Source organism: Pocillopora verrucosa, chromosome 8 (genome assembly GCF_036669915.1).
Source record: "Pocillopora verrucosa isolate sample1 chromosome 8, ASM3666991v2, whole genome shotgun sequence".
NCBI classification, from domain to species: Eukaryota; Metazoa; Cnidaria; class Anthozoa; order Scleractinia; family Pocilloporidae; genus Pocillopora; species Pocillopora verrucosa.
Window position 1 is genome coordinate 14,590,401 of NC_089319.1, and position 25,000 is coordinate 14,615,400.

The window sequence follows — 25,000 nt, forward strand, 5'->3', positions numbered from 1 at the left end:
CCCCCTTTTTAAGCAAAAATTTCATGCAACTACTTATATCCAGGTTATATGGCAGTTGTGTCGCAAACTAATCGGCCAATTTGCGTCCGTCGCATAAGAGCACAATCTAACTCAAACTTTTATCATCAAACTTATAGCCACTGTAATGAACATGTCATCATTTGCCCGCTGCCCCAGATGAGCATGCAGCCCTTTGACCAAGACATTCATTAAGTTGCCTATTATACACTAAACACCCTGAGTTTATTGCTAAAGAGAACTGTGATTACCTCTGGTCGCTATAATGCCACAGAACTCAGTTTACGCGAAAAACTTACAGTCTAACCACTGAGACATTAGCTGTATCTTTTCCTTCACTCGAATTAGCAATAACATACTCAAATCGAATGGCCAACCCGGTCGTAACCAGCATTCCTCACCAAGTTTGCAGCCGAACTCTTCACTTAGAGCAGCGTAGCAACTACATGGCAGCCAATCGACGAGGCTGTGTACAACCCAAACATTCCATAATTGTGTATCCATATCATCGCATGTACTAAAAGAAAAAAGTCTAGCGATTGACCTCAACATGGCGAATAAGTTACAAGCAGTAACAATAAGTCCCAAGAGTAACATAAACTCATGTGCAGCTCGTAGCGGTGACAAAGGTAGAATGCTGACAGGGCCACAAGGAGATTCCTAATCCCACTCAGAAATGACAAATTTCCGCGCAACCTATCATTTCTGTACATTAACATACAACCCAAGCAAAGGAAAGATTTCCTATATTTACTCAGGAGACAACAAGAGTCAAAATGTCATTTTCAGACGTCAACTCGTTATAGCATAACTCACAACGGCGCATGTTTTCCTGTCGAAGACCGATTCACTTTATCTTAACTTACCTTTGTCAAGCTGTGTTGCTTTTTCCAAAGACCTGATTACACCAACTGCAATAACGACCAGATATAGATGATACCCACGAATGTTACGGAAAGCCCTGAAAAAAACAGATAACAGTAGCTTATACCCCAGACTAAAAAACACAAATTAGCACACCGCCCAAACGCGAGTTCTTCGTGTTTGTGCCTACTTAATAACAATGCGGAGAGAAGAGGCTTAGATGCGCGCTGTTCGGCTACTTCTTGACTTACCAATAAGTAAACCATAATTTCATCACATGACTGCCGATTTATCTCCCTCTTACTTCCTTCTTACGTTTTTCGTAGCATGCATCTTGCGAGGCGTACGGCTGAGTTGTACAACTTTTTCTAACACTGCTCGCGCGATCATGCTCGGCCCTCGCATGACAAATTTTTGTTCATAACATTTTTCGATAACACCGCATCCGGGGCCGTATAGATCTCTTGGAAAATAAACAAATACGACAGCTCTAAATTCCTGTTCAAATGCACAAAATTAAGCAAAAATAGACACTACATATCGTTTATCATTGATTTCTTCCCAACAAACTCCCTCCTGGCTTCATTTTTATCTTTCATGTGTTCAGCAAACTTCTGATTATCTCTGTAATCCCCTGCGTCGTCTTGTTTTTTATCCTGGAAAGACAAAGAAAATGAGTCACCTTTGCTTTGCTAACTTCGTAAACCTTACAAGTTATCGTAATAAATTGTGAGTATTTGTCGCAGTAGGATGGATTTACGAGGTTGAAAAAAACGAGTAAGTTTGCTCTGAAATTCCAAATAGCGTAAAACAGCACGACACTAACACCTTTTGCTCGTTCTTATTTTATTTTATATTTTATCTTTTTTCAATAACAAAGTTCTCACATAAAATGTTTTTAAACAAAGTCGAAATTCCAGTTCCAATATACCTCTTCTTCCTCCTGTTTAACAGCCAGAATGTTGCCAAGTTTTGTTCCCGCCAGTTCTTAGTGCTTGTGTTGCGACTTCTGTCGTTCTTTCTGTTCTCGGTGAACACGTACAACATGTCAACCTCTACTTGAAATCATAACCATATCTGACGTGGAATCCTGCAAAAAATATGAGGTTGGCAATGTACCGTAACGATTCAATTTAGCTATCAGGGTGCTTATTTACTTAAGTTACCTAAATGGAGGCCGCTGAAACGAATAAGAGCTCTTACCAGGAATAGGGCGCTCATCCTTTTTTAGAAACAGTAGAATGTGCAAAACAAAGCTTTAATGTTTATTTGAAAGGATCAGGAAACTGGAAAACGGACTAGTTGTCCATGGATCCTTCCCGCCAAACTAATTGTCACAAAATTTCTAGACGAGATCAATTGGCACACACTTGAACGTAATAGTTGAGTGATTTTTGAGTGGGATATTGTCAACTTGCCATTCCCCATCCCCATCCCCCACCATTCCCTATAATTTTATTACAAACGTGGCCAGGCAAATAAACGATCGCAAGCTTGTAATATTTACTCGCCTTAAAATTTTATTAACCACTTTACACCCATGAGTTTGCCGAAAGGTTTCTCGCGTTGCCAGCGACTCACTTGCCGGTTTCTCCGGGCGGTTCTCCGGGCCACACTTTAACATGAAGGATAGTTCATGCATTCTCCCGCACTAGACTTACAGAGACCCAATATCACAGCTTTGATGAAGCTGCTTGTATTGGCTCAGTTAGGGATAAGATACAAGAAAATATTAACTGATATCAGGAGAATATCAGTCAATATTCTCTTGATGAGAGGCTTCATGCAAGCGAGTCACTTTCTATAGTGTTCTGTACTGGTGGTATGACTGTTAAATAAAATAGTCAAAACTTCACATAAATCCTACCATCAATGTCAACCCATTTCTTTATTTTTGAAAGGTTACCGCCTTACATCTTTCCCTCTGCCATCTGTTTACTGCTTTAACTTGACGACTTTTTCTTTCTCTCTTCCAGGCGATCACACCATTCTATGGAAAGAAAATGTACACATAACTACGTCGAACAAGTACTAGCATTCTGGTTAGACCATCCCTTTCATGACAGCCGCATTGTGTTACTCGAAGATTGGTTAGTGTTTAAATATATATGAGAACATGTGGCCAAAAGAAATACATGTCCCAGGTAACGTACATTTTCGTGATTTCAAAGCTTTTTGTCGAAACTTATGTCTATACTATCCAGTCAAAGTTGAGGACCCTAAAACGCCAATATTTCAGAAGAACGAACTCCTCACCTTATCTCCATCGTGACTGGAAAGGAAGAACCAACAAACTCAACTCTTCAGACAAGCCTGCTCGACACGTATAGCCTTATCTTTCATACTGAGCGCTTGTCAAGGGGCCGTTTTTACTCCACAGTGAAGGAAGTCAACAGAGAATTTAAGTTTACGAGTAACCAAGTGAATGACACCAGCCCGCCGTCCTTTTCCTTTTCGTTTTTGGCGGTTTCCTGCAGTAGTATTCATATTGCATTTTAATTTTTTCCCTTTACAGATAGAGTCGTATTATGGTTAGTAAAGGGATTTTTTATTCGATATCAATAATCATTGTACTACTCACTTGTCTTTTTATCAAGTCCGATAAAAGCTGTAGCTCACCCTACTGCATGTCGTGTTTGGATTTGGCAGCATCTTTAACATGGACCGTCATGTCCCCTCTCGGCTCAATCTCTTTACGCCCATACACTTTGAACTGTAAAACTTATTGGACATGAATGGAGGGGTAAGGATAGATGACCTATGAAAACACAAATAAAGGTGAACATTTGTATTGGGTGAAATGAAGGGGAAAATTTGAAATTGACTATTATTGACCATTAATACTCCAGTCTTAGGATTAGGGTTTGGGTTAGTAAGTGCTCCCTATAAAAATTTTTGATATATTTGTGCACGACTGACGGTAATATCGCGATCTGATTGGCCAATTTTCCGTTGTTGACAAGAGTATAGACAAAATTGCTCGCGTCAACGTGTCACGCAATGTTCACGCAGAAGGACCGTTTTATTCGATGTCGATATTGTGGTGACGTCGATATTTGTTGCGGACTCGCTTCGCTTTGCCTTGTGACCACTGTGACGACAAATATCGTTTTCGATAAATTACAGACTACGCTTAACCACTGTCAATTTGTCAAATATACTTGGGCGAGCATGTATAAGAGAAGTCACTTGGAATACATGCTCTCTTCATTCACTGCTTCTATGTAAATTGTAACTTCCTTCAGCCATTGATTTATATTATTACCCGTACGGACACACGCGCACTTTTATTGAAAAAAAACAAACAAACAAACAAATAATAATCAAAAACACCATAAGAAATAGTGGAATAGTGGTGAATTTGCGCCCAGGGAGACGAGAGCTGCGTGATAATCTTCGAAATAAGAGAAAACAGAACAAAGAGGTTGTTAAACGAACGCGTCTAAAAGCCGGAAAAAGGTGGCACCGATTACCTGGACAAACCTTACGTTGGGTCTGAAAAGCCAAAGTCCAAACGTATGCTGCATGTAACCTTTAACAAAATACTCCATAAACTGTTCAAGTGGAGGGATAGTCACTTTCACGGTCAGTTTCTTGGATATAGGTACAGGAAGGGAAGAGCCATTACTTTCCTCAAGAATTTGTTGACATCGTCCTTCGATTGATGAGCCGACTGGAATCTAAGCTCTTGAATACATCAATAGTAAAAGTAAATCAGGGCATCTTGCGCAATTGACAACATTACATGTACCTTAATTACAGAAGACCTCTACCAATTTTTTTCGCAACAGGGGTGTTATCTATTCTTTAGGTGCACTGAGCTTTACCTAAAGTCAACGCTTTGCAAACCAGTAGCCTAAGAGGTCTATAACCATTCGAGTTATGAGTTATCTTCAACTTAAGCGTACCATTCTCCACAGCGCTTGGGTCCAGTGAAACAAACATCCTTGAAGTGCTAAGTCAGACATTAAATGCCAGAAAACTGACCACAGCCTACTTTAAAAATCCAACACCACCTTCTTGACCGTGGTGAAGAAGAGAGTAGATCAGGAACTGATCGAAGCTTCTACAAAAAGGAGAAAAAAGTTTTAAACTCACATTTAAGGAAAATCAGATTTTCCATACTCGATGATCATTCTTACTAAAAATATAACATTTAAAGTTAAAAGCTTTGTAGTTCAACGTTCGATAATTAAGTAAATACTCTGATCTTCTACCACCTAGCGGAAATTTCGATATTTCAACCCGTTTAGGAACATGAACAGGAAGGAAACTTGCTTGGTTAGTTTACTTCTTTTTAAAAATGCATTTATGAAGAAAAGCTGCGTAAATGGAATGCGGCAAGGTTTAAAGGTAACGTCAGCGTACCAGGTCGTCGCTGGGCAAAGTTGGCCAAGAAGCTGAAGTACTGTTTGGATCTGACGTGGATGTCAGCCTGCAGAAAATTTAGTGGTATGTACTCCTGGTCCAGTTCGAAACCAAGGTCTATGGACCGTACCATATTTTCGCACCAAATGAAGAGTTTCACCTGCCTTTAGTAACTTGGTAAAGTTAATGAACGCAGTTATCGTGACGTAGCATGCACAAAAAAGGTACTACCCCAGAGCCATCATGTGTAACCTGGGACATAATTTTTAATTGTAGGCATGGTTTTACTTCACTGTGCGCAACGCCATGTATTTCAGTGAAGCTCCATTACTATTATTTATCATATAAACTACGGTGTCTTAGAAGGATTTACATCCCTGAAAAATCCGTAACAACACACGTGAAAAAATGAGATTTTTTCACGTGCGTTTGATATCGTTAATGAGCGCTGATACGTCACACGCCTTTCGCTTCACTCGTCTTTCACGCCACTCGGTCAGGTTGATGAATGAACGGCAAAGTCTTCACCGTTCTCAATCCAAGGTCATTTGTCAGAATTGCTTGGATTATGGCGGCTAAAACAATTTAAAATTCCGTATCGCTTACGGACAGTGACGTTTAAAACTTTTCTAGACAGGGAAAAAAACGAAAATAAGAAAAGAAAAACCGAAAGCTACGTATTCAGTGGCTGTGGTAATGGCATTTCTCTTCGCTGAGATCGAAAATCGACTGTCAGAAGATTTGCCACAGGCCGATTTTGGCCGTGTACCTGAAAGATTTCTGCTGTCGGTAAGGACCAAGTCAAAGCTGAGATTTCGCAAGTTGAAAACTACGCCCATTCGTTTTTGTAATAATTCGACGCATTTTTTCATCTTGAGTCCTAGCGCCAACGCACTTCATAATTTTTTGGGGAAGATTGTCGATCTCCAGTATTGTGTTTATATGACAAGCAAAATAGAGAAACTTCATATCCAGGCGCGTCCATGTAATAATCTCTGATGAAACAAGTCAATAATTGACAAAAGTGAAGGAATATCAGTTGTGAATGAACAGCATAAAGATGTATTTGTGACATTTTCATAATTTTTATGGGACTGTATCTGAGTGATTTACAGGTGCTCAGCGATAAAATTATCTGCTCATAACGACTGAGTACTTAAATATAATTTCTGATTTTTTCAGATACAGATCAACCCTCAACGATCCCATTGTGATTTTACAATGATCCATATTGTGTGCTTACCAGGAAAGCGCCCTGCAGACCTCCATATCTGTATGGCCCAATTTGCTCCTCAGGGATGGGTAAAACCAGCTCAGATTTTTGTGTAACAAAATTGACAAAATTACAACTCTGTCTGGCCCTATTAATTAATAGATCTACATTTGTGACAGACTTCGATCTTTTCAATCAACTTGTTTGCGATAAAAGTCACAGCTCTAAGTGTGTCCAGTCTACGTCATAGTTTATTGTGCTCAGCCCGATACTTTTTTTTTATTTAAACGCAGAAGATAACTCAGAACAAGAACTCGGAACGAACTCGGAACATGAACTCGGAACATGAACTCGGAACATGAACTCGGAACATGAACTCGGAACATGAACTCGGAACATGAACTCGGAACATGAACTCGGAACATGAACTCGGAACATGAACTCGGAACATGAACTCGGAACATGAACTCGGAACATGAACTCGGAACATGAACTCGGAACATGAACTCGGAACATGAACTCGGAACATAAACTCGGAACGTGAACTCGGAACGTGAACTCGGAACGTGAACTCGGAACGTGAACTCGGAACGTGGACTCGGAACGTGAACTCGGAACGTGAACTCGGAACGTGAACTCGGAACGTGAACTCGGAACGTGAACTCGGAACGTGAACTCGGAACGTGAACTCGGAACGTGAACCGAGAGCCTGAACCGAGAGCCTGAACCGAGAGCCTGAACCGAGAGCCTGAACCGAGAGCCTGTACCGAGAGCCTGAATCGAGAGCCTGAACCGAGAGCCTGAACCGAGAGCCTGAACCGAGAGCCTGAACCGAGAGCCTGAACCGAGAGCCTGAACCGAGAGCCTGAACCAAGAGCGTGAACTGAGAGCGTGAACTGAAAACATGAACTGCCCGCATGAACCGAGAAATTAACTGAGAGCCTGGACTCAGAGCCTGATTCGAGAGCCTTTAATGTGCTTCTCGAAGGGATTAACGGTCAGCCGTTAAAGTAGATAGATTTCTACCGTCAGCTGTCACAAATGAAGCTTAATGTGAACCGTCAAACAGATTGAAGGTCTTCCGAATCCCTCAATTCTAGCCGCTTGCTTACAACAGTTAACAGCTTGTCTCTATGTTTCGAAACATTTTCAGTTTACGGTCGTTTTTATTTATGTTCGTTCATCTAAGCAACAGTTTGAAAATGTTTTAATATTCGAATCAATACCTTGTTACTGCAAAAATAGCTAATTTCATTAATGACTTGCTTGTGTACACACGCCCTTCCGTACTCTTCGACAATATCACAACCAAACAGACGTTTGAATCCTGTCAATTGTCCTGAAAGCCGCCAAAAGTATTTTTTTATCGTAAAATCAATAGTTTTCGCCGCTATATTAATGATTCCCACGAGATCACAGCGTTTTTTATACTTGATCTATGCTTCAGATCCTTAAAGTGCAGGAAAGACTAGCATATGATCAAATGAAATGGAATGCAAGAACAGCACGAGATACCAACGTAACGATCGAAGGAAAGAAAATCATAAAGTACCCAAGATATCAACGCAACAATCGATTACAAGTAAATCCTAAAAGTGCGCCAGAAACTGACGTAACAATCGAATGTAAGATACTCCTTGCGCGCGCTGAGGTCAGCAATTTCGGTGGCATTTGAAATTAGCCAAAAAAGTTGCCAGTTGAAGATACTGAAGCCTACTAGGAGATGATTAGAAAGAATCAGGAGACATTCTGAGAAATTTTATTTCAGTCAATTTACCACTTCGGTTTGAGCTCGTTTTTTGGCAATGCTGCCGACTGAAAAACCATCATTCGCTATCATTCACTCGTTAAAACTGCAAGAACTATCATGAACTATCATGTGGAATATGAATATGAACAAACTCCATAATAGTCAATGATATTCAATAATAGTGCATGATGGTTCCTATGACCGTTTGAACGAGGCTTAAGAATGTGCGAGACACCAAAGTAACTTTCGAATGAAGGAGTAGCTTAAAATGCGCGAGATGCTAGCGTAACAATCGAATGAAAAAGAATCCTAAAAGTACCCGTGCTACTAATGTAACAATCGAACGAAAGATAATTCTAAAGATGTGCGTAATACATACAAAAGCGCGAGTAGATATGGAATTTCTCTTCGAGTGTTTAACTCAATAGATCACGAGTGAGATGTCGAATTGAACACGAGAAAAGAAATTTCATATCCACGAGCAAGCATGTATTATTTTATTAATCATACAAACACAATAGCCATTTACCGGCGAGAACAGTCGACTTTGTTACTTAATGAAAATAAAAGGATCGATAATGCCCGATAAAATCATAAAGTGCGTTGGCGCACTCGAGCTCAAGATGAAAACATGCGTCAAATCATTGCAAAAACAAACAATGGGCGCAACTTTTAACGTACAAAATTCAGGCGCAAGAAATGCCATTACCACGGCCATTGAATACGTAACTTTCGGTTTCTCTTTTCGTATTTCGGTTTTCTTCCCCTTCTAGGAAAGTTCGACCGTCACTGTCTGTAAAAGAGACAAATTTTTTGGTGTTTTGGCAACCATATTCGGAAAAAATTCCGACCAACCACCTTGGATTGAGAACGGTGAAGACTATGCCGTTTATTTGTCAACCTGACCGACGCGAGAGGCAAGTGACGTGTAAGCAGCTGATTGTCAATATCAAACACACGTAAAAAAAGTATCGTATTTTTTTCACGTGCGTTGTTACGGCTTTTCTCAAGGCTGGAGATTCTTGAAAAACACCGTAGTTCACATCATAAACTAAAACACAGCAGTTCATATTATAAACTAATGTAAAACACGAATGAAAAAGAATCCTAGCAGAATGCGAGATTCCAATGTAACAATCGAGAATCTTAAAGGTCTTTAACACTCAACGAATCAATTGATCGGGAGATAAGCCTAAAAGTCTGCCAGGTACTAACGCAACTAACTTATGGAGAAGAATTCTAGAAAAGCGCGAGATACGAACCAAATAACCCTATGAAAGAGAATATTCGAAGAGCACGAGACACCAACGTAACAATTCAATGAAAGAGAGTTCTAAAAGTGCGCGAGATACTAATGTAAAAATCGAATGAAATGGAATCCTTAAAGTGCACGTGATATTACCATAGATATTACCATAGATATCAAATGAAAGATAATCTTAAAGTGCGCGAGATAACGACGTAACAATCCAATGAAAGATTATTTTTCAAGTGCGCGAGATCCTACCGTAACAAGTGAATAAAGGCAATCCTAAAGAGTGCGTGACATAGAAGGTAACAATCGAAACTAAAACAATCCAAAAAGTGCGCGAGAAACTGACGAAAGGTAAGGTAAGGTAAACTTTATATTACCACGTAATAATACAATGAAAGCAATCCTCAACGTGCGCGAGACACTAACGGTCTTAAACACTCACTAAGGTCTTGACATCATGTCAAAACCTTAGTGAATCCTAAGATAACCTTGTACTTCTATTCCCTGTATATTGTAAATTTAGAAAAAAAATTAAGAACATAATTAGACTATATGTAATTTATTAACGATCTTATACTAGTTTTACTTCTAACATGTGACCCATCTAGACTAGCGTTAAATCTAGCAGTTGGCGCTTGAAAACCTGTAGATATTGCTCCAGGAAATAAATGTAATTAGAATAGTAACGTACCATCCTCCACAATGCTTGCGTCCAATGAAACTGTCATCCTTGAAGTGCTACGTCAGGCATTAAATGCTAAAAAACTGACCACAGCCTGCTTTAAAAATCTAACACCACCTTCCAAACCGGTGGTGAAGAAGAGAGTAGAGAAGGAACTGCTCGAAGTTCCTACAAAAAGAAAAATTGACAAACTCATATTTAAGGAAAATGAGATTTTCTGTATTTGATGGTCATTCTTACTTAATATAACATTTATAATTAAATAGCATTCGAAAGATTCTCGGATCTTCTACCACCTCACGGAAATTTCGATATTTCTCTCCAATCATGATTATGAACAGGAAGTAAACTTGCTTGGCCAGTTCACTTCTTTTAACAAATGCATTTATGAACAAGAGCTGCGTAAATGGAATGCGGCAAGGTTTAAAGGTAACGTCAACGTACCAGGTCGTAGCACGGCAAAGTAGCCCAGAAGCCGAGGTGCTGCTTGGATCTGACCTGGATTTAGCCTGTAGAAAATTTAGAGGTATGTACTCCTGGTCCAGTTCGAAACCAAGGTCTGTGGATCGTCTGACATGCAGAAGTGTCTCACCTGCCTTTAGTAACTTATTAAAGTTAACGAACGCATTTATCGTGAAGTAAAATGCACCAAAAGAAAATTCGAAAATCACAAAATTACAAAAATTACAGAATCCGATGTCCTTTGGATTTGACCCCACTTTCCTTATCATCTATTACCAGATGATTCCGAGTCGGTTAACTCGAAATCCCCGTCAACTCAAACTAATTTTACTTTCACTTGGCTCAAATTTACCCTTATCCCTCGAAGTTTAGCTGAAAATATCAGTCAGTCGATTAATGTCGATGTTTCAGGAGATGGTGGACTGACACATCATAATCAGTAAAGTGAGGTAACTAAAGCATAACTCCATCAGCCAATTTGAGATTCTTACCTCCATAAGTGAACGTGGATTGTTTCCTTTATGGAGATGGTTGTTAAAAGATGCAATCGATTGTTTGTAAATCGCGTTAATAAAAGTCTTCTCTTTAAATATGCTAACCATTTATTTGACTTTGATTGTCTTCTACGTTAATAAACATTGTTTGGACGAGATGAGAATAGTTTATCGATAAACAAATTTCTGAAGGAGCTCGTAATTGTGTGATTCTGCTGTTTTTCATCTAAGTAAAAGTATAGGTAGTATGTCTACTTACAAATTTTTAATTGTAATAAACTTTTCCCATGTAATAACGCATTAAACAAGTTTTCAAGGAATTGTAACCCCAGTTCTCTTAGAATCTTAAAACTTCAGGCACCATTTATCACCTGCGAAATTGTTTTTTTTATTTTTAATTTTAAAACTTGGTATTTCTTCACTCCGCAAAACGACATGTATTTCAACGAGTCTTGACTACTTTCATTTAAATACAATTCCCCTTGATACAAAACAAATCAAAAAGGGAAATTAAAATTAATGCGAATGAAAGCAAAAGGAGTATTTGTGATATCTTCATAATTTTTATCGGGTCCTATATGACAGATATACTGGTAATCAGTGGTAATTCATCGCTCATAATGGCCGATACTTAAATAAAATTTCTGATACGTTGAAAGAAAAATTTTTTTTTTCCACAAAGGTGTGTGATCGGCAGACCTTCATATCCGCATGACACAATTTTCTATTCAGCGATAGGTGGGACCAGCTCGGATTTTTGTCTAAACAAGACAAAATTTTAGGTCCGTCTAACCTTAATAATTAACAGATCTTCATTTGTGACAAACTTCAGTTTCGGTCTTTTAAATTTGTTTAACTTTGTTTATTATTGTGCTCAGCCTAATACGTTTGTTTAATTTGAATCGACAGATTTGGTTGGTTACCTCTTCCCGCTTGCTTTTTTTTTTTCTTTGCCCGGATTTAACAAAGTGGTTTTTTAGTCCAAGTTTATGAATAAAACGTTAACTCAGAACATGAACGCGGAACGAGTACTTGTAACGGGAAATTGCAATGGGAAATTGCAACGGGAAATTGCAACGGGAACTCGGAACATGAACTCGGAACATGAACTCGGAACATGAACTCGGAACATGAACTCGGAACATGAACTCGGAACATGAACTCGGAACATGAACTCGGAACATGAACTCGGAACATGAACTCGGAACATGAACTCGGAACATGAACTCGGAACATGAACTCGGAACATGAACTCGGAACATGAACTCGGAACATGAACTCGGAACATGAACTCGGAACATGAACTCGGAACATGAACTCGGAACATGAACTCGGAACATGAACTCGGAACATGAACTCGGAACATGAACTCGGAACATGAACTCGGAACATGAACTCGGAACATGAACTCGGAACATGAACTCGGAGCATGAACTCGGAGCATGAACTCGGAGCATGAACTCGGAGCATGAACTCAGAGCATGAACTCAGAGCATGAACTCAGAACATGAACTCAGAACATGAACGCAGAACATGAACTCAGAACATGAACTCAGAACATGAACTCAGAACATGAACTCAGAACATGAACTCAGAACATGAACTCAGAGCCTAAGCTGAGAGCCTGAACCGAGAACCTGAACTAAGAGCCTGAGCTGAGAGCCTGAACTGAGAACCTGAACTGAGAACCTGAACTGAGAGCCTGAACTGAGAGCCTGAACTGAGAACCTGAACTGAGCGCCTGAACTGAGAGCCTAAACTTAGAACATGAACTGAAAGTATGAACTGACACAGAATTAATTGACAACACAAACTGAAAGCCTGAAATGAGAGCCTGAGTCGAGAGCCTTAAATGGAGTTTCGTAACCGTCAGCCGTCAAAATGAATATAATTTTTACCGTCATTCTTCACAAGTGCAGCTCGATATTACGCGTCAAAAACGGTTTGAGGGTCTTTCGAATCTCTCCATCCTGGCAGCTTGCTACAAGCGACAGTTTTCGATCTGAAAGAATCTGTAAAATGCTAAACTAGTGCCAAGGTTTCCAAAAAATGCCTAGTTTTCGCCTATATAAGCGACTGTTTAAAAATATCATATTCAAATTACTACTGTTTCCTTGAAAAATAGCTAACTTCATAAATCACTTGCTTGTGTGCACGCCATTGAGTATCATTCGACATGATCACAACCAAAAACACGTTTGAATCATGTTTAGTGTCCAGAAATTTCGGTCAAAGCAATTTTTTTTTCGCAAAACTCTTCCTCGAGAGTTTTCGTCTTTGAAAATGAATCCTAAATGTACGCCTGACACTAAGAGAACAATCGAATGAAAAGAGAATCCTTAATGTTTGCGAGATACTAACGTTCAAATCGAATGAAAGAGGTTCCTAAAAGTCTCCAAAACATCAACTAATCTATGGATCGCAAGAGAAGCCTTAAAGTGTGCGAAATAACAATCGCGTACAATCGGAAGAGAAACTGAAAAATGCCCAAGATACAAATGTAGCAATCGAATGAAAGAGAATCTTACAAGTCTCCAGCGTAACAATCGATTAGAAGGGAAGCCTTAAAGTGCGCAAGATACTAACGTAGCAATCGAATCTAAAATAATCCTATAAATAAACACTGGTAACTTCGAAAGATGAAGCATCCTATAAGTGCACAAAACACTAACCTACCAATTAATTAAGAGGTAATACTGAAAGTGTGCGAAAAACTGATGTACCAATCAAACGAAAGAAAATAATCTAAAGTGCGCCAGGTACCAACGTGACAAGCCGATGAAAGACAATAGTAAAAGTGGGCGAAAGATTAATGTAGTAAGCCGATGAAAGAATATCTTAAACGTGCGCGAAAGACTAAAATAACAATCAGGTGAAAGAAAATCTAAAGTGCGCAATATATTAACGTAACAATTCAATGAAAGAGAATGCTAAAAGTGCGCGAGATACTAACGTAAACGGCAATCTATCGTAACGTGAAACTATCATAATAACTTAATGAAGCAAATTCCTTAAAGTGTGCCACGTACTACCGTAACAGACTCATAAAATAGGATTCTAAAAGTCCGCGCAAAACGGAGCATCAATCCTACCAAAGACAACATTTAAAGTGCGTGATACACTAAAGTAACAATCCAATGAAAGAGAGTTTTAAAAGTGCGAGTGATACTAATGAAAAAATCGAAAGAAAAAAAAATTCCTTAAAGAGCAAGTGATACTATCGTAACAATCCAATAAAAGAGAATCCTAAAAGTATGCCACATACTTACGTCACGATCTAACCATTTTCAATCGAATCTAAAATAATCCCAAAAATGCACGCGAATCTGACGTAACAACCCAAAAGAAGAGAATCTCAAAATAGCGCGAGATACAAACGTAATAACCGAATGAAAGATAATCTTAAGGTACGCGAGATACTAACATGTTATAACCTTAGCGAGTCCAAATATAACTATATACTTCTATTCCCTGTGAAATACTGTAAATTTATTTCTTCTGTAACAGTAAATTTAAAAAAATTACCAATATGATTAGACATTAATTAATTTGTAAACGCTTAGGTAATAGTTTTACTTCTAACTAACATGCCACCCACCTAAACCACCACTAAAGCTAACAGAGGACTCATGAAAACCTGTAAATATTAATCCAAGAAATAAATGTAATCAGAATACAAACGTACCATCCTCCACATTGCTTGCGTCCAGTGAAACTGACAACCTTGAATTGCTTCGTCATGCATTAAATGCCGGTAAACCGACCACAGGGACTGGTGAAAAAGTATAACACCACCTTCCAAACCGGTGGTGAAGAAGAGAGTAGAGAAGGAACTGCTCGAAGTTCCTACAAAAAGGAGAAAAATTGACAAACTCATTTAAGGAAAGTAAGATTTTCTGTATTTGATGGTTATTCTTACTTAATATAACACTTATAATTAAATAGCATTCGAAAGTTAATTCTCGGATCTTCTATCACCTCACGGAAATTTCGATATTTCTCTCCAATCATAAATATGAACAGGAAGTAAACTTGCCTGGCCAGTTCACTTTTTTTAACAAATGCATTTATGAACAAGAGCTGCGTAAATGGAATGCGGCAAGGTTTAAAGGTAACGTCAACGTACCAGGTCGTAGCACGGCAAAGTATCCCAGAAGCTGAGGTGCTGCTTGGATCTGACGTGGAAGTCGGCCTGCAGAAAATTTAGAGGTATGTACTCCTGATCCAGTTCGAAACCAAGATCTGTGGACCATCTGGCCATATTTTCGCACCAAATGACAAGCAGAAGTGTCTCACCTGCCTTTAGTACCTTATTAAAGTTAATGAGCGCATTAATGTCGACGTATCAGAACATAGCGGACTAGCACGTCCCAAACAAGAGAGAGGCAACTGAAGCATAAATACATTAGCGAATTTGACATTCTTATCTTAATGTTTGTCTCATAACAAAAAAGATTGTTACCTTTGTGGAGATGGCTATTAAAAGGGTCAATTGTTGTTCTTTTTTTAATGCATATCGCGCTAATAAAAATCTTGTCTTTGAATATGCCGGTCATATAGTAAATTTTGATTGTTTTCTGGATTAGTAAATGTTATGTGGGCGAGATGAAAATAATTAATTGGTAAATAATGTCTGAAGAAGTTCGCATGTGTGTGATTTTGCTGTTGAACATCATTTAAAATGTAAATATCGTTATTGAAAGCTCCTTTCGCGCAGCTGCAGCTTTTTGTCATCTCAGTAAAAGTATTGCCAATATGTATACTTACAAATTTATAATTTTAATAAACTTTTCCCATGCAATAACACATCAAACAAGTTTTCAAGGAATTGTAACCCCAGTCCTCTTAGAATCCTAAATCATCAGATACCATTTCTAGCCTGCGAAATAAGTTTTTATTTTAATAAAAATTTTGAAACATGGTATCTCTTCACTCTGTGCAACGACATGTATTTCAATGAACCTTCACTGCTCTTATTTACATCAAACTCCCCTCGAAAAAAAAATCAAAACTTGAAAGAAATGAAGGGAAATTAAATGAAAACGAAAATGAACAGCAAAGGGAGTATTTGTGACATTTTCATAATTTTCATCTGCTCATAATGAACGATACTGAAATAAAATGTCCGACACATTGAAATAAAATTATATTTTTTTTATTCTAAGTAGAGTGTGTCCTGTAGATCTTCATATCTGCAAGACAAAATTTCCTATTCCGCGATAGGTGAGACCAGGTCGGGTTTTCGTCTGAACATGACAAAATTTTAAGTCCACCTTACCTTAAAAATTAACATATCTTCATTTGTGACAGACTTCGGTCTTTTAAATTTGTCTTTTTTTGGCAATTAAAGTCTGGGTCAAAGTTAACTGTGCTCTGTCTGATACGTTTGTTTAATTTGAATTCACAGGTTCAGTTGGTTAGCTCTTCGCACTTGCTTTTATTTTTCTTTTGCCCGGATTTAACAAAGCGGTTTTTAGTTAAAGATCAGAACATGGACGCGGAACGTAAACTCGGAAGATGAACTCAGAACCTCAACTCGGAACATGAACTCGGAACATGAAGCCGGAACACGAACTCGGAACACGAACTCAGAACACGAACCCAGACCATGAATTCGGACCATGAACTGAGAACCTGAACAGAGAACCTGAACAGAGAGCCTGAACAGAGAGCCTGAACAGAGAGCCTGAACAGAGAGCCTGAACAGAGAGCCTGAACAGAGAGCCTGAACAGAGAGCCTGAACTGAGAGCCTGAACTGAAACCCTAAACTGAGACCCTGAAATTAGAACATGAACTGAAAGCATGAACTGCGAGCATGAACTGAAACAACTAATTTAGAGCATAAACTGAAAGCCTAAAATGAGAGTTTGTATTGCGAGCCTCATTCGAGAGCCTTAAGTGTGCTTCTCATTGGAATTTAACCGTCAGCCGTCAAAGGGTCTTAAATTTAACTGTCAGCCTTCAAAATGAGAAGGCCTTTACCGTCACCCGTCACAAATGCAGCTTTGTAATAATCGTCAAAAGATTTGAAGGTCTGCCATATATCTTTATTTTAGCCGCTTTAGATTTTGAAGAATTTTTAAAACTTCGTTGACAATTTGCCATTTGATAAGATCAAAATCAAGTACAAGTTTAAATCATGCCGAGTGTCCTGAAAGCCATTTCATCGCAGAACCCCTCATCTGAAGTTTTTGTCGACATATTAATGATTCTTAAAAATCCTTCGAGTGCAATTCTTAGAGTTTCAATCCAATGAAATGGAATGCAAGAACAGCACCAGATACTAATGTAACAATCAAATGACAGAAAATTCTTAAAGCACCCGAGATATCAACATAACAATCGATTGAAAGTGAATCCTAAAAGTGTGCCAGAAACTGACATAACAAACGAGCGTAAGACTGAGAACCTAAGAACCTAAGACTGAGTGCGACACTAATGTAAATTTCGAGCGAAGGCCCTTGGAGTACCCTAAAATGCGCAGGACGATAACGTAACAATCAAATAAAAGATAATTCTAAAAGTGTGCGAAATACTTGCGTAACAATCGATTGAAAGAGAATCTTAAAAGTCTCCAACATATCAACCAATCAATGGATTTGAAGAGAAGCCCAAAAGTGAGTGAGATGAAATCGTGAACAATCACAAGTAACAGAAAATTTTAAAAAACGTAGCAATCGAATCTAAGACAATCCTTAAAGATGTGCTAGACACTAATGTAACTTCGAAACAGAAGAAGAATCCTAAAAGTGCGCCAAACACAAACCTATCAGTCAACTTAAAGATAATGTTAAAAGTGAGCGAAAAACTGATGTGCTTATCGAGTCAGTAAATTATTTAAAGTGCGCCAGGTACTAAAGTAACAAACTAATGAAAGACAATAAAAGTGCGCGAAAGACCAACGAAACAAGAGAACGAGAGAGAATCTTAAACGTGAGCGCAAGACTAACGTAATAATCAAATACGATAACATCTAAAAGTGCGCAGATACTGACAAATTAAAAAAAAACTCAGCAATATTATTAGACAATAAGTAATTTGTGAACGCTTTTTTGGTAGTTTTACTTCTAACATGCGACCCATCTATACTGGCACTAAAGCTAACAGTGAGCGCATGTAACCATGTAACCAGAATACTAACGTACCATCCTCCGCACTGCTTGAGTCCAGTGGAACAGACATCTTTGAAGTGCTTAGTCAGGCATTAAATGCTGCAAAACTGACCGCAGCCTGCTTTAAAATCTAACACCACCATCCCAACTGGTGGTGAAGAAGAGAGTAGATCAAGAACTGCTCGAAGGTCCTACAAAAAGGAGAAAAAAGTGTCGAACTCATATTTAAGGAAAATCAAATTTTCTGCATATGATGGTCATTTTTACTTAATAACATTTATAAATAAATAGCATTCGAAAGTTAATTCTCTGATATTCTACCACCTCACGGAAGTTTCGGTACTTCTTCACGGTCATGAACATGAAGAGGCAGGTAACTTGCTTGGCCAATTCACTTCTTTTTACAAATGCATTCAGAAAGAAAAGTTGCGTAAATGGAGTGCGGCAAGGTTTGAAGGTAATGTCAACGTACCAGGTCTTCGCTCGGCAATGGTGGCCTAGAAGCTTGGGTGCTGCTTGGATCTAACCTGGTCTGTGGATTGTCTGGCCATAATTATTTTCGCATCAAATGACATGCAGAAGTGTCTCACCTGCCTTTAGTAACTTATGAAAGTTAATGAACGCTTCATCTTGAAGTACAATGCACCAAAAACGTAGTAACCCTCTAAAAAAAACTCAAACCTAGTTAAATCAAACAAAATCCGATTTCCTTTGGGGTTGACCCAATTTTCTCTACCATCTATTATCAGTTAACTCCAAATCGGTTAACTCGGGCTCCCCGTCAACTCGCACTTATTTTTCCTTCAATTGGCTAAAAATTATCCTTATAACTCGAACTTCAGGTGAAAACGTCAGCTGATTAATGTCAGAGTATCAGAACAAAGCGGACTGACACGTCCCAATCAAGATTGAGGTAACTGAAGCATAACTCCATTAGCGAGTTTGAGATTCTCGCCTCCCCATATTAATGGTATCATGGATCTAAATATGTGCGTCTCCTTACAATAAGATTGTTACCTTTTTGCTTGCCATTAAGTAGAGTTTGATTGTCTTCTACGTTGATGAATGTTATTCGGGCGAAATGAAAATAATTTTTCAGCAAATGAATGTCTGAAGGAGCTATTGTTCGTGCAATTCTGCTCTTTAATATCATTTTAAATGTAAATATCGTCATTGAACGCTCCATTCACGCAATTGTAGCTTTCTTTCGTCTCAGTTAAAATATATACTTACAAAAATAAGTATTGTAATATCCTTTTTTCTAATGATTAACACATGTAAATATATTTTACCCAAACAATTTTCCAAGGAATTGTAGCTTTCTTTCGTCCCAGTTAAAATATATACCTACAAAAATAAGGATTGTAATATTCTTTTTTCTAATGATTAACACATGTAAATAAATTTTACCAAAAAATTTTTCCAAGGAATTGTAACCCCAGTCCCCTGAGAACCTTTATGAAAACATATTTTATCCGTGAAACAAGTTTTTTTTAATTGTAAACAAGGCATTATTTTACTCTGTGCATCGACATGTATTTCAATAAACCTTTATTATTATTATTATCATTATATTCTCCTTCATGAATTTAACCAATGAGTGATACGACTGAGGGAAATGACTAGCAAAAGGTGTATTTGTGACATTTTCATAATTTTGATCGGTCTATTTCTGACTAATAAACTGGTGGTGAGTGATACCCTGTAGACCACCATATCTGTATAACACAATTGAATATGCAGCAATAGATGAAGCCAGCTTAGATTTTGGTGTGGACACGACAAAGTTTAAAGTCTGCCTGAACTTAATGAATAACAGATCTACATTTGTGATAGAATTCAGTCTTTGAAATTTGCTTTTTTGCAATAAAAGTCAATAGAAGTGTGGTGAGTCTGCGTCAAAGTTTATTGTGCTCAGCCTGATGCGTTCGTTTCATTTGAATTGACAGGTTTAGCTGGAAAGCTCTTCTTATTTGCTTTTTTCCCTTTTTTGAATGAACAAGCGCTTCTTTTTTTCGAAGTTTATGGATGAAACATGAACGCAAAACACAAATCGGAACGTGAACTCGGAACATGAACGCAAAACATGAACGCAGAACATGAACTCGGAACATGAACTCGGAACATGAACTCTGATCATGAACCTGGAACAGAAACCCAGAACAGGAACTCGGAGCATGAACTCGGAGCCTGAACTCGGAACATGAACTCGGAACATGAACTCGGAACATGAACTCTGATCATGAACCTGGAACAGAAACTCAGAGCCTGAACAGAGAGCCTGAACAGAGAGCCTGAACAGAGAGCCTGAACAGAGAGCCTGAACAGAGAGCCTGAACAGAGAGCCTGAACAGAGAGCCTGAACAGAGAGCCTGAACAGAGAGCCTGAACAGAGAGCCTGAACAGAGAGCCTGAACAGAGAGCCTGAACAGAGAGCCTGAACAGAGAGCCTGAACAGAGAGCCTGAACAGAGAGCCTGAACAGAGAGCCTGAACAGAGAGCCTGAACCGAGAGCCTGAACCGAGAGCCTGAACCGAGAGCCTGAACCGAGAGCCCGAGCTGAGAGCCTAAACTAAGAACATGAACTGAAAACATGAATTGCGAGCATGAGAAAATTAGCTGAGAGCACAAACTGATAGCCTTAACTGAGAGCCTTAGTCAAGAGCCTTAAATGGGGCTATCAATACCATGTAACCGGCAGCCGTCAAAATGAATAAATTTTTACCGTCAGCCTTCACAAACGGTTTCAAAGTCTTTCCATGTGTTTCGAATCTCTCGATTTTAGCAGCTTGCTAACAAAAGTTTTCGACCTGGAAGAATCTTTAAAATGGTAAACTTGTCTCAAGGTTTCCAAAAATTCCTGGTTTATAGTCGTTTTCATTGATTTTCACCTATGTAAGCGACAGTTTGTAAATAATTTCATATTCAAATTAAAACTGTCTCACTGAAAAATTGCAAACTTCGTTAATAACTCGCTTGTGTACACGGCATTGCGTACCATTCGATAAGATCATAACCAAAAACACGTTTGAATCATGTCGGGAGTTATCGCCTTCTTTCGAAGTCTTTGCACAAACACGGGGAGCCGATTACCGGTAATTCATTCAAAACACACCACTTCCTTTCGCTAGAGAAATACTGAAGAGATTCCAACATGATTCATTACTTATAATAAAAACAAAGAAAAACTTAAGCTTAATTTTAACGCACAGAAATACATCTTCCTAATAAACGTCAACCGTCAACCGCTCTGAAACTGGGAGCCTGAACAGAGAAACTGAACTAAAAGTCTAAACTCAGAACATGAACTAAGAGCTTAAAATTCGAGTCTTAACTGTAAGCATGAACTAATGACATGAACTGCGAGCATGAGCTCAGAACCTGAAAATTATTTTATCATCATTGAGCGATAAATTTGACAATAATGGATCAATGTGTTAGCATGCTTTATCGAGATACGAAGCACGAAACTACGGTTTTTTCATTTCGGAGCATTGTACTTGACTCACTAAGAAATAGAGAAATACCAGCCACAAAAACTCGAGGAAAAGCAAAAACACAGAACGATAAGTACACGAAGAAGGAAAACGAAACTTACTGCTGCAATGACGCGGGAAACGAAGCTCATCACCGTTACGTAGCGTAACCCAACCTCACAAGGTAACGAAGAAGATTGAATGTGAAAGCAAAAAAGCGGAAACAAAGGAACTATATTTGCATATAGCGCGAAATAAGAGCGTGCAAATTTCACATCACTGAAAGGGGGTTACGTCACCGAAAAAACAACAACGGAAATATGATCATAACTGTAACGTCTTGAATTACATCTGTTTAAAGCAAATCCTGGTCACTGTACGTGTAACTAATTTTCATTTCCATGACTTGCAAATGTTAGGAGTACCACTTAAAATGCCCAGCCCTCAATAAAAATATAGAAATAAAAATTAAACAAATCCTATAAGATCTAAGCGCTTGCTAATTATATACCTCCTCGTTAGTGTTTTTTTGTTAGGTTTGTTAGCGTTTTTCTTCGTCAGTTACACCTTCTTCGCACGTTTCTCATGATACCGCACGTTACTTCACCTCGCGCTTAATCACTTTTCAAGTCAGTGTACCTAAAGTCGCCCTGGAAACCACGCCACTGAATGAAAATGTGGAATTGTTCACATTCCGCAGGGTTTTGTGGAGTCAGAATTAAAACCTATTTGTTGAATGGCGAAAGCGGAGTTTTTGTCCACATATTGAGGTCTTCAAAGCGTCGAGACTTCAATGATTCATATGAAAGTTAAAATTTGGGTAGATTCTGCGGGTTTTGCGACGAGAAAATCTACCTGAGATTTTTCAAGTTTTCCTTTTACAATTTGTTTGAATCATTTATGCCTGTAGGTATTCTTTTTTTTCTTCGTCCATTATCCAAGATGTTTTCTGCCATACCGAACTAAAAAGTTTTCTCGTTAAAAATGATTTTTCACGTCACTTAGACATAAAATCATGGATAATCTTTGAAAAAGGTGTTTCAAAGTAACATTTTACTCCTGAGGAGATCAGCATTTGAAATTTCGAACAACATTCAACCAGAGTTTGCAGCCAAGCCTGCGATGAATCTCTCAAAGCTCAGTGGTAGAGCATACGAAGTACTAATCGGAAAGTCGTAGGTTCGAATAGGGTGAACTCTGAGTTCTTTTTTCCGAGTTTGCCTGTTTCGTTCACTGAATAACATCATCTTTCACTTACATAACCAGGCCTCAACTTTACCATCTTCATTCACATCACCATATACCTCCTCATTTCATAAAAGCATCACATTCGACATTCCTGTCCAGCAGTATGTAAGAAGCTTGTCACCATAGACCCAGTTAAACAGCCAAACCTGTCACAAGACTCCGATAGCACAGTGGCAGAGCATGCGCAGAACTAATCAGAAGGTCATAGGTTCGACTCCTGTTGGGAGCACTCGGATCTTTTTTCTGCGGAAATCCTGTGTCATTCACTAAGTAACATCTTTTAATATTTTTTCTGTTTGTACAGGGTCAATGTAGATTCTTATATATTCCTTGTGGAGATGGGTTTTTCCAGCTGCATGGCCACGCAGGCCTTGAAACAGGCGAACAATGATATCAATAATGCGCTGCAGGTAAGGCAACCCATTTCCTTTTCAGTAGTAGAGAGTTTTGGCACGACAAGAAAAGATTAGAGGCTAAGTTGTCTCTTAAATTAGGGTTTGAGAACAATATGCGTCGATCGATTCGAAGCTTCAACAACCCCCTTCCTCCCCCAAACCGGGAAACCCACAGGCATTTGACCGTGTTTCGTATCTCACTGGGAGGGAATTTGAACCTTGCCTGGTTGGGGTGGGAAATTTGAATTGCAGCTGTTACGTCTGCCAGGCGGAATACACGTTCTATCTTTAATATGGGGATATCTAAAGCAAACAGTTCACTTTCGCGAGCAGTTGACTCTGAAGAATAGGTCAAAAAAAAAGCCACGGTCCCTGTCTTGCCTTTTACGCAAAAAAGAAACAATTAAATCCGGCACTCGGGTAGGGATTTCGAACACAATTTTGGTCCCCGGGACGGGATTTGAACGAACCAACCTGCAAAAGTTCAAATGTCAAGGGGGATGTTGAAGCTTCAAATTGATCGACGCATTTAGTTCCGTATTAATTTGATGTTGACTAACGGTTATTTCTGATCTGAATGAATATTTACAGGCTCTTCAAGATAATCCAGATTTACTTGATATTCCTGGCAAAAGGTGAGGATATAACAATGCTGATTAATTTCCAAAGCATACAAAACACGTCGATGCCAATTGACCTTATTGATTCGGATTCTGGTCTACCCATTGTGTTAGTGAGTTACTTACTCATTCTCATGACTGTTAAACGAATTCTCCCAATCATCACCCGAGGAAATGTATAGAGAACAGTAGGGAGAATGTGCATAATGATGTTAAGTTGGAAAGTGTTAAGAGATGAATAGCCGCTTTCGTGGTGTAGCCAAACTTTCATTGCGAGCGAATCGTGTGCGCTGCCGCTATAATGTTATGAAACAGCACAAGTTACTTCACTAACTCACTAACTGTTCGTCAGGTCCAGATCATCCTTCAGTGAATCTGATCTCTCTGATGAACAAGTTGCTCAGGTGAGTGGATTATAATTCAATCATTGTTTATCGATAAAAAAAAATGATTGAATCAAATATTACCTTTACAATGAGCGGCAATGATTAACTTCACACTGTCTACTTAAAGCCGTTTGACACCTACATTGGGGTATCGGCGCTAACTGTAAACAAGAGGGTTTTCTACAGGGGAAATTTTTCTACAGGGCTCTTTTAAGGATTGTCTAGGAATAGAAAGTAAAATCAGCGTTCATTCTCGCCGTTTGCTACCAGTTGCCGTAGACGTCATTCCTGAACTCGTAAACTGCCTTGAATAGAAGAAACCAAATAGCAACGAAAATGACTAAGGATGGAAAAGATGAAACCTTTAACCCCTAAGAGTGACTAGCATCTAATTTCTCTCTACATTATCAGCCCTAAATCACATTAAGGTCACGCCGAGAATGAAGGTAGTGATCACTAACTTGAAAAGTTCTTCATTGTTAAACGAATTCTCCTTGTCAACACCGAAGGAAATGTATAGAGAACAGTATGGAGAATATGCATTCTAATATTAGGGTGTACAGAGTTAACGAGGGTTGAAAATGACGAACTCGAACATTAAGCCCGAATTTTTCAAAATGTGAAAATAATAACGTAGCGATCTTAAAGGCCATAAT

The 25,000-nt window shown here is 38.7% G+C and overlaps 1 protein-coding gene and 1 long non-coding RNA gene across 2 annotated transcripts in view; both read left to right on the top strand.

Moving 5' to 3' along the window:
- LOC131786209 (DNA-dependent protein kinase catalytic subunit) overlaps positions 1-25,000 on the top strand; it is a 257,393-nt gene that overhangs the window by 91,432 nt on the left and 140,961 nt on the right. The gene's annotated exons all lie outside the window — the stretch shown is intronic.
- LOC136282898 (uncharacterized) overlaps positions 23,247-25,000 on the top strand; it is a 1,895-nt gene continuing 141 nt past the window's right edge. Inside the window, exons 1-3 of the long non-coding RNA XR_010718481.1 lie at positions 23,247-23,353; positions 23,930-23,973; positions 24,311-24,362. This is a non-coding gene — a long non-coding RNA (uncharacterized lncRNA). The remainder of the gene's footprint in view (positions 23,354-23,929; positions 23,974-24,310; positions 24,363-25,000) is intronic.